At 44.8% G+C, this 18920-nt stretch overlaps 1 non-coding gene across 1 annotated transcript; it reads left to right on the top strand.

Annotated features, from left to right (window-relative positions):
- Positions 1-18246: 18246 nt before the first annotated feature.
- On the top strand, positions 18247-18319 carry TRNAK-UUU (transfer RNA lysine (anticodon UUU)). Its single transcript has one exon. It is a non-coding gene; the product is annotated as a tRNA-Lys (tRNA).
- Positions 18320-18920: the final 601 nt, after the last annotated feature.

Here is an 18920-nt window from a genome sequence, read left to right as displayed (position 1 = left end):
TGTATCTTCTGTAATTCTTATCTATTTGCTTTCATATCTATATTAGTTTCCTGAGGCTGCTGGAAACAGTTCCACAAACTGGGTAGCATAAAACAACAGATATTTATATTTTCACAGTTCTGGAGGCTACAAGTCTGAAATCCAGGTGTTAACAGAGCCATGCTCCCTCTGAAGGTTCTAGAGAAGAATCCTTCCTTGCTTCTTCCTGGTTTCTCGTGACTCCTGAAATGCTTGATTTTTTTGGTTTGGTCACTGCATCACTCCACTTTCCAATATGGCCTTCTTAACCTGTGTGTATGTCTGTCCATCCCTTTCTCCTCTTAATAAAACCATCGATCATTGGATTTAGGGCCCACTTTAATCCAGTATGACCTCTTCATAACTAATTAACATCTGTAGATCCTATATCCAAATAAGGTCACATGCTGAGATTCTAGGCAGATGTATTTTGGAGCGACCCTGTAATTGCTACCACGTTACTCCCAGAGATCTTGTCTTTTAACTAGCCCCTTTCAGGCAAGTATTCAGCTATGATCATGAGAGTGTACCTACCATTCACTCCTTCTTCCAGTTCTGCCTCCAGCTGCTCAGTGGTAGAAACTTTCTTTCCATCCTTGCAGATCATATTCAAATATACTTACCACAGATTGTGTCTTTTCAGCTAGGTTCCCCTGAAAGCAGACCCTGAAACAAAGATTTGACTGGAAGAAGTTTCTTTGGAAGGCAATCCCAGGAAGCACCTGTATGATATATGGCAGTGGAGAAAAGGGAAGGATGGGAGTCAACGTAGGGTTTGCCATTGCTCAGTGGGCAACTGGGGTTCACTTTTCCTAGGCACTTCCAGGAGAATGTGTAGAGAAATCTCAGAATTGATCTACCTGAGGGGTTAGGAAGCTGTGGTATCTATGTCCTGACTGCCACCTGTCATTAGTTGGAGACTGCTCCCAGGAGCACTGGTCCAAGCCACACTGTGCACAGGCTGAGCAGACCCCTGAAAAAAAGAGAAAGCCCCACGTCAGAGAGTCACAGATGCTTTCAGGAAGGAGCCAGTGGCTTATTGAGGAATCAGGAGTATTAAGAGGATGTGGACATAGGCACAACTGTGCTACATTCTGCTACAACTAGGAAGACGAGTTCTTTTCTAGAGCTTTTTAGGTTCCACTTACATAGAAAGTGCTCGATAAAAATTTGTTGGATTGAATTGGCACAGATCATCTGAATAAAGCAATAAAGAATAAGGAGTGTTCATTCAGTCATTAAACAAAGATTTGTGAGATATTTACAACATTTCATGCACAGTATTAGATTTTAAAGATGGCAGCCCTGTGTAAATTAGTGCTTCGTATGGATTAACAGCCAACCAGCCAATGGTTTGGAGAAGGCAATGGCAAGCCACTCCAGTGTTCTTGCCTGGAGAATCCCAGGGACGGGGGAGCCTGGTGGGCTGCCGTCTGTGGGGTCGCACAGAGTCGGACACGACTGAAGTGACTTAGCAGCAGCAGCCAATGGTTTTCTTGGTTTTCTTATCAGTGCATGCTAAATTGCTCAGACATGTCCGACTCTTTATGACCCTTTGGACTTTAGCCCACAAGGCTCCTCTGTCCATGGGATTTTTCAGGCAAAAATACTGGAGTGGGTAGCCATTTCTTCCCCCAGGGGATCTTTCCGACCCAGGGGTCAAACCCACGTCTCCTATGTCTCCTGCATCACAAGTGGACTCTTTACTTGCAGAGCCATATTGGGGCTTCCCTAGTGGCTCAGATGTTAAAGAATCTGCATGTAATGCAGGAGATTGGGTTTGATCCTTGGGTCAGGAAGATCCCCTGAAGAAGGGAATGGCTGCCCATACTCCAAGAAATACTCCATATTCTTGCCTGGAGAATTCCATGGACAAAGGAGCCAACCAATCCTGGCACTCATCCATTACAACCTTGAGGTCTTCCAGAACTGACCTTGCCTGAATCAGCAAATACAAGCTTTATATGTCTCTGAAAGTGAAAATTCATTGTAGCACATGGAACTGAGACTATCTTCCTATGCTCTCTTATTAAGTTCTCATTCTTTCCGGTTCACAAAGCAGAAAAGCCCTGAGTGGGTATTCTAGACCATCAATGACAAACAAGTCTCAAATGTTTGCCAACCTCTGTCCTGGATTTTCACCAGTCTAGGAAGTTAACTTGGTAAATTTGAACCTTATTAGTTAGTAGACACAAAAGAAAATGTTACTCTTGACACGAGACCTTATCCATCCATCTTCCCTCACCCCAAACCATCCCACTCCAGTGGAAGTTACTGCTCCTTTTAAGGAGATGTCCCATAACAGAAATCTGCCCCTTGCCTCACTCCTTACTCCAGAAAGAATTAGTCTCTCAAGTTTTCAGTAATACAGCTTCTTTCTGCCATCATTCCAGAGTGAGTCAAGTTCACAGTTTAGACAATTCCAGAAACACCCCCTCTCCCAACAGCCAAGCAGTCTAGTGAGCAACAATCCCCAAGAGTAGACTTGTCAGAGACCAGAGCAGAACAGCAGATTTTGCATTGTGTCAAACCGTGCTTCTGTCCTTGCATACTGAGGAGTTCCCTGTCTCCCTGCCTCCCTCAGTCCCTTGATGTGCGCTTTTAATATTCATCTCCTTCTCCCTCTCTGGATGTGAATTAAAAGAGCAACTTGCAGGCAAACACAGGGAAAATAACAGATTGCTGCTGCTCATTAAAGCTCCAGCTCAATAGAGTCTGATAAGAGCTAGGAGATTGGTTCCCCCTCCCAGTTGCGGGTGGGGAGTAGGGGGTAAGATAATTACAGCACCTTGGATCTGCTCTGAGCTCAAGGGATTTTATGGATGAAAATGCATTTTTCTTCCTGAAGCTTTACTGCCCAGTGGAACCCCAGAGTCTAGGCTTGTCTCTCTGACATATAATCTTAGAGAATTTACTTCACTTTTCTGGGTTTCATTTTGTTTCTCTACCTGAAAATGGAAGGAAAAAAAAAGACAAATAGTCTTCTAAGTGAACTGTAAGGCTAAATGAACGTGTAAATATGAAACCATTTTGGAAAACTATCTCCTGTATTCATTCTCTTTCTCTTCCCATCCCTCTTTCCATCAGCAATTAAGTCTGATTAAACAACTTCCATTTAAACAAATAAAATCCTCCTCTAACCACAGGTCCCACTTTAACTATCATCTATTTCTTTTCTCCCCTTTGAAGTCAAATGTCATGAAATGTTGTCTATATTTATCTTTGTTTTCTCACCTCCCACTCCTACTCCTCAGCACACTACAATCTGGCTTGCATTCCATCAACCCCCTGAGGAAACCGTCCTCATCACTGACAAAAACAGATCCTGTTGCTAAATCCAATTAATACATTTTAATTGGATTAAAATTTTCAAATATTAGTTATTATCTATGACTTTTTTTCAGCTGGTGATTTTTTTCCTCGTGTGTTTCATTCTTTTCTTGGGCATCCAAATATCACCTTCTCTAGGTTTTTCTCCCAAGTGCTTAGTTAAGACTTCTTAAACACATTTCTTGGCCTCCCATTAAATGTCAGTGTTTCCAAAACCCTCTTTCATCCCTGATTTTTTTTTTCAGGCTGTTTTTATTTTTATTTTTTTGTATGGCACGTGGGATCTTAGTTCCCAAACCAGGAATCAGACTTATATCCCCCGCATTGGAAGCATGGAGCCCTGACCACTAGACCACCAGGGAAGTCCTCAGCCCTGATTTATCTGGGCATAACTCCTGTATTACCAGTCTATATATTCAGCTCAAATCTGTCTCCAGGGGTTTAGAATCAAATACCTAGTGGCTTACTGGATAGCTCACAGGTCCTTCAGACTCAGCATCATTTTTTCCCACTCGATGTTTTCCTTTTCTGTTTCTAGTCTAGAGAGCAGTAATACTATGAACCTCCTTCCCAAGCTAGAGGACTGGAAGTGGTTTTGGATTTCTCTCTTTTTGACCCCATATATCCTATCAATACCCAAGTTCACCAGTTCTTCCTCCCTTTCATCACCTTCTCCCCACCCTACCCCATCCATGTCTCCCCCACTGAAAGCCACTGTTCCCATTTCTTTACCCTAATGGCTGCAACCATCTCCAAATGACCTCCTTCCCTCAGCCTTACCATCTCCCAATTTGTTCTCCACACTGCTTCCAGGACCATCTTTCCAAAGATGCAAATCTGATCATGACACCCTCCTTCCTCAAACAGTTCAGTGGCCCTTCACAGTCACCAGGATAAAGCTCACTCATGAGTGTGGTGTGGAGGCCTTTCTTGTTCTCATCTCCCTGCTGTTACCCCTGGGGCTCTCTGTGTCACTTGCCCTGTCCTTGCAGTCCTCCGTGTATACAATGCACACATGCACCCCCACTCCCGCCTCTGACCCATCAACATGCTCTTCCCTCTTCCAGGAATGCTTTTCCCTCTACCCCTTATCTCCATGGTCTGGAAAATTACTTTCTGTCCTTCCAAACTCAGCATAACTATCATCTTTTGGGGGAATGTGTCACAGCTGGGTGTGGGTCCCTCTTGAGTGTTCCTCAGCATCCCTGTGAGTCCATCCCCATAGCAATTATCACTTGGCATCACAGCCACCTATTTGCTTGTGTATCTCCCACCAGACTGAAAACTCAGTGAAGGCAGTGACTGTGCTCCTGTAATGAGCGTCTAGTCTGGTCTCAGGCATGAAATACTTTTATCCTTAATAAAAGTATACACTGAGGGGCGATCATTATCACTGCCTAGTAAATGAGAAAACATCCAATTTGTCCTATTTGGTTGAGAGAGAAGCTGTGGCATCAACAAGAAAATGGGTGTGAGTAGCAATCAGTGGTTATTTTCACAGTCATAGAGCACAGGCTTGCCTCATTGTTCTGTTCATGTCCAACTCTTTGTAACCCCATAGACTGTAGCCCACCAGGCTCCTCTGTCAGAATTCTCTAGGCAAGCATACTAGAGTGGGTTACCATTTCTACTCCAGGGGATCTTCCCAACCCAGAGATTGAACATAGTCTCCTGCATTGAAGGCAGATTCTTTACCATCTGAGCCACCAGGGAAGCTCTAATGTCCACACTCATCTCTAAATATGTTATTTCTCCCTTCAAGTGAATGTGTATTTATAAACTGCACTTGAAAAGCTAGTGAAGAGGTGCTAACGTTAACTGTGTCTGGACTTGTTTATGCTCTTTTTTTGCTTTTCATTTGACTTCTCAATTCGTGCACACTCTATCAATATTCTCTGTCTCCAGCTTACTGATGAGTTAGAAACAGCTGAGAAGAAAAGGAGTAAGGGTTGTCCTGTCTTTCCCTTTCCTTCTATGTCATCGTTTTCAGCGTGAGTGGTTGGTTAATTCAGAGAAGTAACATAAGCAAACATAGGATAGGGTTCCTTAGTCATTTGTGGGCTTAAAACATCATTGCAGTCTGCTTTGGAAGCAAGTACTAGTCCAAATGGAAAGTGTGGCTTCATGGAGGGGGGAGCTGTTAGCACCTCGAATTACTCAACCACATAATAGCACATTTACCTTGTGTTTTCATTGAGTGTCTCACACCTCGTGACTCCAGGAGAATTCTGTGCTCAGGGGACATCACAAACGCTATAGGAAACTGGGACAGAGGCCAACACACATCACACACTACTTCTCTCACACACATTCTCTCCATCATCCCATCAGACTTCACATACAAAAAGCTGTAAGATAAAATTATTAAGAATTTCAAGATGGTGAGAACAGAACATTAAACCAAGCCTGGGGGGCCTTCTGAGGGCAGTTTGTGTGCTCATAAAGCTGACCCTGCTCCTACCCCAGTCACACTGTGGCAGACACACCAATCCAGCTCTGGACAATGCCCCTAGTTCATCTGCCCCAGACTGATCCCTCCTGGCTCCTGGGCCCTTCCCTCTTCCTTGAGTGCATCCTGGTTCATTCTCTGGCTCGTTCCCTTTCAGTCTGTGTTTCTGGCCCTTTGGGATCAGGGCTCATCCCAATATCCCTTTCCAGGAAGTCAGTTCCATGCTTGACTCTTGGCTCCTGATTTGGGCATTTCCCTCAGTGTCAGGGAAGAGTATCTCACCATCAACCTCTGCTTCACAGGACTCATCAGTGGTGCCAACCCTCCTCTCACTTTAGCTTCACCACCTTCTAGTCAGGGCAGGAGAATTCGAACAGGACTCAGGTGAACACACACACACACACACACACACACACACACACACACACACACACCCTTCACTTGACTGTTTTCCCCTTCCCATCACTTTACTGCAATGGTACTTCTAAAGATCACATTACAAATTCAAAAATTGCTTACATCATATTTCTTCGGTCATTTGGGGGCCATTGCTACACTGACTAATCTTTTTCTTCTCAAAATCCTCTCCTTTGGCTTCCATTATACTGAACTATTCTTGTTCTCCCAAATTTTACCACTGTATTTTGGAGTATATCTCTTCTGCTCCTGGCTGTCAGTTTCCTTTAAGACTCAGGTATTTACCATCAGCTCTTTCTCACTTTCTTAATTCCCATTCCTCTCAGCTCTTGGTCTAGACCTTCCATTAGCACCTCAACCTAAGAATATGTTCCTTCTGTGAGTCTCAGTGTCCTAGTCCATGAAATGAGGAGTTTAGACTGAAAGGTCTTATACCATTCCTCTCATTTAAACCAAGTGTCCTCTCACAAACTGAGTCTCCTTCCTGATGACCCTAATTCTACTGAAACCTCAAACAGAGAGCATCAGTGTTCATGTACATTTACTTTTCTCACTAACCAAGAAATTAGGGACAGAGCTTTATTTTTTTTACATTAGGATCCTTTATCTGGAGTCCTAAGTGAGTTTTTCTACTCATTCAGATTTTCAAAATAAAGAACACCGCAGTGGGAGGAAACCTCAGGTCACAGCATACATCTCAGCAGGGAAATTACAGATCTGTAGCTTAATCAATCCATCTGACACAGCTTAAGCAATAAGACTATGTTTATACATTTATTTGTTACCCTTCTGGTCTTTTTGTTGCCCAAGGAGTAGCTGATTTACTCAACTCCAGTCTTTGAAATATTTAATTATTTCCTAATGAGTGACAAATCTCATCCCAGTGGATCCCTTCTGCAACCAACTCTTCCTCAAGCCAATAATCCTCTAGATTCCTCCTCTGCAACTTTTAAGTGAGTCTTTTCTGGAACTTCTCCATGGCCTACTACATTTGCCTGAACCTGAATTCCATCAACCCCCTTTTTACCCAATGGAAACGTTGACACCCAGTATTGTTTTCCTGGTCTTACAGTTATTAATAACTCAATAAACCATCCTAATCATGAAATCAACAAGTATAAATTATAGTTATTTATAGAATAACTACAACTCCCCCCTTTTTTAATTTACAGGGAGGAAAAAGAGCATATTTGGCATTTAGTTTCAGATTGAGGAGGTAAATTTTTTTGTAACTTTATTGTTTGTTTTGTGTTTAATGCACAGCTGTTTCACACCTTAAACTTGCTTTGATTTGGTGATGTAAACTTTTAAACATTGCAGATCAGCGTAGAACTGGTCATAGAGGAAGAGCTAGAAATCCAGTAGCATGATTTTTAAATAACCTTTGTTTTTGATGTTAAGCAGTAAACACCGGTAGTGACCAAGAACACAGTGATTACACACACTATACTGGAGGGCTTTCATTTTTAATTCATGTTTATGAAGATTTAGAATTCATTCCTTGTGTTTAAAGGGAATGTTTAATTGAGAAATAAACATTTGTGTACAAAATGCTAAAAAAAAAAAAAAAAAAAACAAAATCATAATCAGATTCAAATTATGAGTCACTGAGGGCTCATTAATTCTCTCAACCCTTCTCCTTCATTCTCTGTGTCAATCAGCCACATCGGTCTGGTGACCTTCCCTTCAAACCGTTTCTTTCTGCACCCTTCCTTTCCATTCTCAGGGCATCTACAGGGGTCTTTGGCACAGTTCCTTTAGCTCATCTCCTTGTCCCTAGTCCCTTCCTGGGCTCGCCCTGCAGACCCCAGGCAGAGTGATCTTCCCCAGACACGGCCCACCTAATGTCCCACCCTCAGTCCAGCATCTTCACTACTTGGCTTCCCAGGGTACCCAGGACTGAGTCCAGTCTCTGCCCCTGGCTATAGTAGGAACAGAGTGAGTGAAATGGTAGGAAAAGCATGAGTTTGGAACCAGACAAATGAGGTATTGATTCCAGCTCTACCATGGCTATCCTGGGATACAAAGAGCCCTGTGATTCTGGAATATTTAACTTCTTGGAGTGTCAGTTTTCTATTAAATGGAAATAATGATATACAGTTCTCAGAATTTGGGGAATAATGTAAAGGAATGATATATGTCAAATGTTTAGTGAGCAGTGCTTCTAAAGCTCTAGTTGGAGCACAACCACTAGAAGCTCCCACTACCTGCCTTCCCAAACCCTCATCCTGACGCTGAATAGAGGTCTGCCTTGTGCCCCTCTTCAGATGGTTCAGGAAGGTCCACTTCCTCTCTGCAGATAGACAAAGACCTTCTGAAGGTAGGGGCCATGATTCATATTTCTTTGAAATCCCCAAGAGGGCACACTCTGGGAGCTCAATAAATATTCATGGAATCAAAAAGAAGGCTGCAGGTGTGGTATCATTATGCTGGGGGAGGGAGGGCTGTGTTCGGCAATGTTTTTCTGAGACTGATATTAGAGGAAAGTTTCCACTTCCGTAGTACTCACTGACCAGTCCAGGTAGCAGAGGCATGGGGTTGGGCTGCGAGGCAGAGAAACAGAGCCTGGAAGCAAGCATTCATCGATATATGCTCTGTCATCATTTGCCTGATTTCAGGTCTCTTCTCTGAGTGGAGGTCTCTGGGTGAACAGCATCTCTTTTTCCTCCTTCCCTTCCATCTCTCACCAAGATCCTGGCAGGGCATGTTGAACATAATTTGGGAAGAGGAGCCTGTGTTGTACAGCATGGTACATGATTAATAGGATCCCTGGGGTAACAGGACCCCAGGTAGCTGAGTCCCTGGTAGCTCAGCTGGTAAAGAATCTGTTTGCAATGCAGGAGACTCTGATTCAGTTCCTGGGTCAGGAAGATCCGCAGGAGAAGGGATAGTCTACCCACTCCAATATTCTTGGGCTTCCCTGGTGGCTCAGCTGATAAAGAATCAGCCTGCAGTGTGGGAGACCTGAGTTCAATCCCTGGGTTGGGAAGATCCCCTGGAGAAGAGAACCGCTGCTGACACCAGTAATCTGGCCTGCAGAAGTCCATGGGGTAGCAAAGAGTTGGACACGACTGAGTGACCTCCCTTGGGAAAGCAGAGACCCATTTTATTTGTGATTCATGTGCCTCTTTTTCAGAAGGTTGTGTGGTAGCATCAAAAGATTCTATAAACTGTTGGTCAGGGCAATGGTTCTAAACTTGGCTCTCACCTGATAGCGGCCTTCAAGTCCATTCCTGCTAGTGACTGTATCAAGGCACCATTTAAGAAAGATGGTCCAGTCAGGAAAACGCATTCACGTCACAAAGTTCAATAGAAGAAACTTAAAGAGAGGTTGTTTGCAATTGTTTAGTCACGTCTGACTCTTTGTGACCCCACGTTTGCAGCACACCAGGCTTCTCTGTCATCTCCTGGAGTTGCTCATCAGTACTATGTACTGTAGGAAGTTAAAAGGTCATAAAGGAGGGTGAAGCAAGCTGTAGGACGCGCTTACCAACCCTGGGCTGCAGAGAGAGGGAGGGTGTGGTGTCACCTTATCCCAGGGGCAAGACCATCCTGTGGATAGAGGAGTTGGAAATAAGAGCTGCCAGTGGTGTCCGGGGTCACAGAAGAGATGCAGACTCTCCTGTTCAGACTAGCAACCGGGCCTCCCGAATTCTCTTGGTCTTCAGTCTCCTGCCAGTGCTTCTCATTCACTCAGAAGCCAGAGGACAAAGGAGCCTGGGACACATCATTCTCAGGGGTTGGCCCCTGTGGTGCAGAGCCAAGCGGGGGAAAAGCACTGGACAATAAATATCAATGACTAGTATAGGGCTGTGGCCTGACTACCCCCATTGTCTCCACCAACCCCCACAGCCACTCCCAATAAGCAATCTAATTTTTTAAAATGGTTTCTGTGTAATTTCATCTTTAATATAAGTCTGCTAGCTCCTTCTTCCAATCAAGATGTCACCCTCAAATTTCTCCATGGAAGTCCTAAAGCTGGGGCCTTCCCTATCATCTCCAGCCTCACTCTACTGGCCTATAAAGTAAGAAGGGTAATGAGACCTCAAAATTCTTTTATTTCATTTGCTCCCCAGAACACCAGGCTCAACTGTCCCAGCCTGACTCTAGCAAAACCTCAGCACTCAGTTTCCATGTGAAGCAGGACTTGACCAATAATTTTTCATGTGACTCTTGAAGGTCACAGAAGTTGGAGGTTTTCATTTATGAGAAGGCTGGGTGCAAGAACGGCGGGGAGCTGCCAGGAAATGACAAGTGGTCGGCACAGTCTTTTTAGGCTGGGGCACGTTCCAGCTGCAGTGATAAATGTGCTCAGCCTCCTTCGGTTGGCACCAACCTGTCAGCCCTTGATAAAGAGCTCACCAAACACTGTGCTAATACGAACAAGAATAAATGGGATAGGATTTCAGCTCCATTTGAAACACACTGCCTGGGAGTAATCTGAACAGGCAAGGTGAGGAGACAGGTCCTGAAGGACAGGAGCCGCCTATGTGTCATTCCTGCTGTGTCTAGTGAGTTTCCCCTCCTGTCCACTCAATTTCCCTAAAGTAATCAGTCCTGGTTATCTTAGCAAGAAGGGACTCCTTGGAAGATAAATGACAAGAAGGCTGTGAATATGCTATCCTCAAACCTGCTTCCCAGGTGGCACTAGTGGTAAAGAACCCACCTGCCAATGCAGGAGACATAACAGACATAGGTTTGATTCCTGGATCAGGAAGATCCCGTGGAGGAGGGCATGCCTACCCACTCCAGTATTCTTGCCTGGAGAATCCCATGGACAGAGGAGTTTGGCGGGGTACAGTCCGTGGGGTCACAGAGTCAGTCATACGCGACTTAGCACGCAGGCAAACCCAGAGCAGACACCAGGGGGCGCCTTGGCTGGAAACGGACAGAAGGTCTTGAAAGCCTTTGGGAGAATTTGGGCGTGTTTCTGAAAACAAAGTGAAAGTCGCATCCGACTCTTTGCGACCCCATGGACTATATCAGTTCAGTTCAGTCGCTCAGTTGTGTCCGACTCTTTGCGACCCCATGAATCACAGCAAGCCAGACCTCCCTGTCCATCACCAACTCCCGGAGTTCACCCAAACCCATGTCCATTGAGTTGGTGATGCCATCCAACCATCTCATCCTCTGTCATCCCCTTCTCCTCCTGCCCTCAATCTTTCCCAGCATCAGGGTCTTTTCAAATGAGTCAGCTCTTCGCATCAAGAGGCCAAAGTATTGGAGTTTCAGCTTCAGCATCAGTCCTTCCAATGAATACTCAGGACTGATTTTCTTTAGGATGGACTGGTTGGATCTCCTTGCAGTCCAAGGGACTCTCAAGAGTCTTCTCCAACACCACAGTTCAAAAGCATCAATTCTTCCGCGATCAGCTTTCTTTATAGTCCAACTCTCACATCCATACATGACCACTGGAAAAACCATAGCCTTGACTAGATGGACATTGGTTGACAGAGTAGTGTCTCTGCTTTTTAATACGGTATCTAGGTTGATCATAACTTTCCTTCCAAGGAGTAAGTGTCTTTTAATTTCATGACTGCAGTCATCATCTGCAGTGATTTTGGAGCCCAGAAAAATAAAGTCAGCCACGGTTTCCACATCTATTTGCCATGAGTCCATGGAATCTTCCAGGCCAGAATACTGGTGTGGGTTCTCCAGGGATTTTCCCAACCCAGGGTCTCCCACATTGCAGGCAGATTCTGTACCAGCTGAGCCACAAGGAAAACCTAAGAATACTGGAGTGGATAGCCTATCCCTTCTCCAGGGGATCTTCCCCACCCAGGAATTGAACCGGGGTCTCCTACATTGCAGGTGTATTCTTTACTAACTGAGGTATCCAGGAAGCCCCGTTCTGAAAACAAAGAAGCTATCAAGTACTTGTGAAGAGGACAGTTATGTGATTATAGTAGTCTTTTCAAAGAAGCCCTGGGGCACTGTGCTGCTGGGTAGACTGCAGGGGGTGGAGGTTGAGAAGGCAGAGATGAAAAGACCCTTAGGAAGGCTGTTCAGAAGTCCAGCCAAACAGTGAGGTAACGTCAGGGTAGGGACCGGACTGTGGGAAGGGGAAGAAAACATCTGCTGTGAGGAGACTGCTGGAAGTTTAGGACAGCTGAGCACTACAGAACAGTGGTTTCCAGATAACTCACAAGTTTTGAGGTCCATAACTGTATTGACCGAACAGAAATGGGAGAGAATATGTTTTGTTTTTTTTTTTTATGCTGGGTGCTAGACTTGTTGGGTTTAGATGGACAGCGAGATTCATAAATAGATATTCACACCAGGCATTGGACTCTGGGGTAAGAGGACAGGACTACAGCAAAAGATTTACTCATCTTAGAGGAGATGGATGAGGCTATGAGACTCTGTGGACTTGAGCCCACCAGGCTCCTCTGTCGATGGGATTCTCCAGGCAAGAATACTGCAGTAGGTTGCCATTTCCTGTTCCAAGGAATCCTCCTGACCCAGGGATTGAAACTGTGTCTCTGGTGTCTCCTGCATTATAGGCAGATTCTTTACTGTGCCACTAGGAATCCCTCTTAATGAAGAGATAATAGAAATAGGAAAATAAAGCCAGCCTGGTACCCATTAAAGAATAAGAAGGATTTCCACGTTATGTGGTTCCCAAGTTGATAACTTCAGTCTCCCCAAATCTCTAGAGATCATTTTTTCACCCACCAGTCTTTTCTCTTTTGCTATTCGCCTCACCGATATGAGCCACGCCAATACTATAGATGTGTATTATTGCTTCCAGGGGAGGCCTAGGAGGGTGAGATATTGCATTTGGGCCTCTGAGGATTAACAAGGGGATTTTTCTTGCAGCAATCTACCTATCTGACCAGGTAATTGAAGAAAGGACGAAGTCAGCTTCCTGAGAAACCTCAAAGTAAAATGGACATCCTAAGTGTGACCTGACCTGACCTCCTGCCATTCTCCCTGGGTGTGTGTTGAGGAGGGGTGGGTGCAGTCCAGATGCCATCTGGTACAAGGGCGACAGCCCACTTCCTCCCTTTCTCCAGGTGAAATGTTGTGGATCATATCTCTGAGTAATCTGAGATTTCAAGAGCAAGAGGGAGAGGATTTTAATCTTCAGGGAAAAGAAAATATCAAACAGATTAAAACTCAAATCCCTCCAGAGGGAACCACGTATCAAGGGGATCAAACAGCACCTGAGCCTCAAGGATGCTGTTGTGCTCAGGTCAGGTAAGGACCTGCTCAGAAAGCTAATGTGGTTTGACATATCTCTTTTGGGTGGTTTTGGTTTTATCCCTGCGTGGATCATGGTTTAGGAATGGGAAGTCTCCCTAGGATTTGGTGGAAGAAAGGAAACCAGCACGAAGCAATCTGGAGGTACCCTTGTCTGGTCTGGCTTCTCTCAGTTTTCCAGGAAAAGCCTTCCCATTCATTCCTTTCTGTCTGATAGGCAAATCCCAACTCATTATTTAGTACCCTTCTCTGGATCCAGAATGGTTGGGTTCAAATCTAAGCTCTGTTTGTTTATGTGTTCAACTCTCAAGCCAGACTCAGCCCCTAAAAGAAAAACATTATATCCTGTTTTCCTTTGAACCCTCTGGACTCAGCACAGTACCTGGCACCAAGGAGGTTCTCAACAAACATATGATGAATGAGGCTAAGAGCATCAACTCTGGAACCAATTTGCCTGGGTTTGAATCCTGGTCCTACTGTGTTCTGACTGTGTGACACAGGGCAAGCTTCTTAACCTCTCTGTGGCTCAATTTCTTCATGCATAAAAAGGGATAATAATAGCACCTATCTCATAGGGCAAATGTGATGATGAAGTAGGTTTCATATATACATAATATTTAGAAGAGTGATTGGCACAAGGAAGGTCCTCAGTAAACACTAGCTATTATTGCTATCAGCATTTTCACTGGCCCCTCAGATGAATTATTAGCTGCTTTTTAATTTTTTTAATTGTTTATTTTATTATGTATTTATCTAGCTGCTCCAACTTTTAGCTGCAGCATGTGAGATCTAGTTTCCTCAGCAGAGGTCAAACCCAGACCCCCTGCATTGGGAGCTCAGAGTCTTAGCCACTGGACCACCAGAGAAGTCCTAGCTGGTTTTTTTTTTTTTAAGAGCTGCACATTAAACATAATGGGTTGTTTAATAATTTCTCTTCAATGCCATGGTTTGTGAGGAATTTATGTTTAGATGAGTTAATAATCACACAAACAAATTATAATTCAGGATTTCCTACATACTTTGGTGCAAACATAAAATAAGAGCCAAATTGGTTCATTTATCTCTGCTCCAGGAAAGCCCCGTGGTCATGAATGGAACCACTCACCAAGAAGTGCCACCAAAAAGGAATTTGTTTTTGAACCACAGTGATTGGACCATTTTTCAACCTCTGTTTCAGGTGATACATTTTTACTTTGTTTTAAGAAAGAAAAGGAGGAGGTTTCAAGGGGGGGAAAGTATAGGAAGTGGCAGAAGGCAAGCATTACAAGATGTATGGGAAGTGAATGCCCATGAGAACAGAGGGGTGAGCCAGCAGATCTAGTTCAAGGCCAGGTCACTACCAGCAGCAGCCTCCACTGCTGTGACTTGAATGTCAAGGTGACGAGGAAAGCTCACTTACCCCAGAATACAGCAACCCAACTGGCCGTCTGTGCCATGCTGCCAGCTGTGCACGCTCATACAAGCATCTCACAGTCAGGGACTGAGACTTTAACTTCTTTGTGTTGTCTGTAGAAATAATGAGAATAGCTATCATTTATGGAGTATTTGGGATTCCATGGTGGCTCAGACAGTAAAGCGTCTGCTTGCAATGTGGGAGACCCAGGTTTGATCCCTGGGTCAGGAAGATCCCCTGGAGAAGGAAATGGCAACCCACTCCAGTATTCCTGCCTGGAAAAATCCCATGGACAGAAAAGTGAAAAGCGAAAGCTACTTTCACTTTTTATGGAGTATCTAGGAAGTGCCAACGGAGAAGGCAATGGCAAGCCACTCCAGTACTCTTGCCTAGAAAATCCCATGGATGGAGGAGCCTGGTAGGCTGCAGTCCGTGGGGTTGCTATGGGTGGGACACGACAGAGCGACTTCACTTTCACTTTCACACATTGGAGAAGGAAATGGCAACCCACTCCAGTGTTCTTGCCTGGAGAATACCAGGGATGGGGGAGCCTGGTGGGCTTCCGTCTATGGGGTCACAGAGAGTTGGACATGACTGAAGTGACTTAGCAGCAGCAGCAGTAGCAGGAAGTGCCAAATATGCTAAATGCTGAACATAGATTCGGAGAAGGCAATGGCAAGCCAATCCAGTACTCTTGCCTAGAAAATCGCATGGACAGAGGAGCCTGGTGGGCTGCAGTCCATGGGATCGCTACTAGTCAGACACGACTGAGCGACTTCACTTTCACTTTTCACTTTCACACGTTGGAGAAGGAAATGGCAACCCACTCCGGTGTTCTTGCCTGGAGAATCCCAGGGACGGCGGAGCCTGGTCGGCTGCCGTCTATGGGGTCACACAGAGTCGGACACGACTGAAGCGACTTAGCAGCAGCAGCAGCAGCAGAACATAGATTGCCTTCTTTTCTCTTCACAAAACCTTGTAAGGCAGAGTCCCAGCCCTGTTTTACAGATGCATCAGCGAAAACACAGAGATTTGCCCTTGGACACACAGCTAATCAGTCTTTGAACTCAGAGAACGTGACCCTAGTGCTCTTGTGCTTACACACGGCACTCGCTGCTTTGTAGGATGGATTGTACAGCAGCAACCACTTAAAAATTGCTTCATTTGCTGGATGAATGAATGAGGTTGCTGTAAGATAGAATCTAGAATTCATCCTTAGAATCTCCGCCACTGGTTCTGGTCTCCATGAACTGATACCTGTGGTAGGTAGGTCTCTCCTTTTCCAGGCTTTATTTTAGATGATTAAAGCAATACCAGGTGTTGCTAGTGGTAAAGATCCTGCTGGCCAGTGCAGGAGACATAAGAGACACGGGTTCAATCCCTGGGTGGGGAAGATCCCCTGAAGCAGGGAATGGCAGTCCACTCCAGAGCATCCCCATGGACAGAGGAGCCTGGCAGGCTACAGTCTATAGGGTCTCAAAGAGTCAGACACGATTGAAACAACTCACCTTGTCCCAAAGCAATACTTTGGACTGTGGGTCTGCCCTGGAATCGATCCCAGGCTGAGTACACTAGTTCAAGGGTAGTGGCCCCACAATGCCAGATTATGCCTGCTGGCCTGTCCTCTGGAATTTTACAGTGACATCAATTTTAGATTGAGAATCCACATAGCAGATTCATGGAATCTGCTATCCACATAGCAGAAAGATTCATGGAATCTTTCAAATTGCAGGTTCCTGAATTTCTCAAAAATGAGGCAGAATCCCAACCCTGTTTTACAGATGTGTCAGTGAAAACACAGAGATTTGCCCCTGGACACACAGCTAATCAGGCTTTGAACTGAGAGAATGTGACCCTAGTGCTCTTGTGCTTACACACAACACTCGTTACTTTGTAGGATGGACCAGAGAGCCACAGCCTGTAAGTCACCATTTTTGAGAAAACCAAGTCAGGCTCCTCTGTTCATAGAATTCTCCAAGCAAGAATATTGGAATGGGTTGCCATTTCCTACTCCAGGGGATCTTCCTGACGCAGTGATCGAACCTGTGTGTCTTGCATTGGCAAGCGGATTCATTTTACCACTGCGCCACCTGGGAAGCCCTTTGAGAAAGCCACAGAATCCTTAACCTGCTCTGAGAGACTGTATTTCTCCTTTGCTGTCTGAGAACAACAATGGCTTTCAAATTATTTCAAGCTAACCTTCAAAGGCATAATCATGGACAGTCTGTGGGGGCCAAATAGAAAGCAGGTCATTAGGACCCAGAAGCCCCGGCTAGAGCCAGCAACCCTGACAGATAGCCTGAATACAACAAAAGCCATAGGATTCCTGATGAAAAATGAGGACTCACCCCAGCTCCCCTGCCTCCTGCATCATCAGCCACCAAGCTGCGCATGGCTCTGTGCCAGGGGTGTCCCACTCCCTCCCCCAGGATACAGATAATAAGCATTTGGTCCATCCACCATGTTGGGGAGGGGTGGGCAAGCCCTGGTGCTGGAAATTCACTAGCTGCAGAATCACAGCTTTATATCAGCTCCATCTCCCAGGGCTGTGCAGATCTGCTCCTGATTACATTCCAGCAACTGGGCACGATCTCTTTCCTCACCACTGAAAATGATTTGGGAGGGAAATAAACAATGGAATTTGCCATATTAATATTCTCTGCACCCTGCAGGATGTGGGGTGCATACTAAGCAATGTTGAAAGCTCATCCACCAGGATCCGGAGGCGAACGTAGCCTCCAAAGGGTGAGAAGGAACTGGTCTAAAACAGAAAGCCCCTCAGCTCACTTCTATTCTAATTTCTGAAACTGGCTGGAGAGGTGGGCTGGTCATTCCAGCTGGGGTCTGGTAGTGACTGAGTCCCGAGCCTCAGATTGGAGTAGGAGTCAGCAGCCCAGCGCTACTAAGAAAGGAGGCCCTTTCAGGCTTATTGAAAAGCTTAGTAATAATAAGACTGGCTATTTATTAAACCCACTATGAATCTGTGTTAAATCATTCACAAATATTATTTAATTTTAAAGTTATATTAATTACAAAATATCCATGCTCATTATTTTAAAAGTAATATAGATAAACAAAATGAAAAAATAAATCCCTTGTAATCCCATCTCCCAAAGATAATCAGCATTAACGTTTGGCGTGTATGTCAAACAGCAAGGAGGTGTAGATATTATGCATGAGGTCAAATATCTAGATAAAAAGCCACTACACTGGTAACAAACTGAACTCCAGTTCTTTCATTTGATGAATGTTTATTGAGAACATAAACTCTGTCCTGAGAATCAGGATTACAGATCCTTAAGGAATAAAGCAGACAAGATTTTTGTTGCCATGAACAAAATCTAGTGGGAGAACCAATCAATTCACAAACAAATGATCACTGAAAATGGCAAGTGCCACAAAGAAAAGAAAAATGAGACACCTTCACATTGTTAGAGCCTGGGTAGCTCAGTTGGTAGAGCATCAGACTTTTAATCTGAGGGCCCAGGGTTCAAGTCCCTGTCCAGGCACTAAGTTCCTATATTTTCTTGGGCCAGAGAATACTAAACTTGGGCTTCCCTCATGGCTCAGAGGGTAAAGAATCCGCCTACAAAGCAGAAGACATGGTTCGATCCCTGGGCCAGGAAGATCCTCTGGAGGAGGAAATGGCAACCCACTTCTATATTCTTGCCTGAAAAATCCCATGGACAGTGGAGCCTGGTGGGCTACAGTCCAAAGGGTTACAGAAGGTCAGGCATGACTGAGCACCTTCCAAATGGGGAAGGTAATAACTTGGAATAAGCCAAAGAATGATTTTTTGCAGAAATAACATTTCAGTTGTTTAAAGAAACATTTAAATTGTACTTTTTTTTAAGCAAATGCTAATGCACTTAGACCTCCAAAAATCCTATGATGTAGGTGTTATTATCACACCTATCACAGATGGGGAAACTGGGGCACAGAGAGGCTGAGTACCTTTTCCAAGGTCACACAGCTAGAAAGTGGTGAAGCCCAAGATATATAGATCCAAGCAGGTTGGCTCTAAAGTCATGCTTGTGACCATTCCCCTTCACTGCCTCTGTTTGAACTGAGATCCGAATAATAAGCCTTCGTCCATGCAAAGATCTGGAG

This window comes from Moschus berezovskii, chromosome 4 (assembly GCF_049115385.1).
Source record: "Moschus berezovskii isolate FMDL1 chromosome 4, NW_MosBer_1.0, whole genome shotgun sequence".
NCBI lineage: Eukaryota > Metazoa > Chordata > Mammalia > Artiodactyla > Moschidae > Moschus > Moschus berezovskii.
This window is presented reverse-complemented; position numbering and strand designations above follow the sequence as displayed.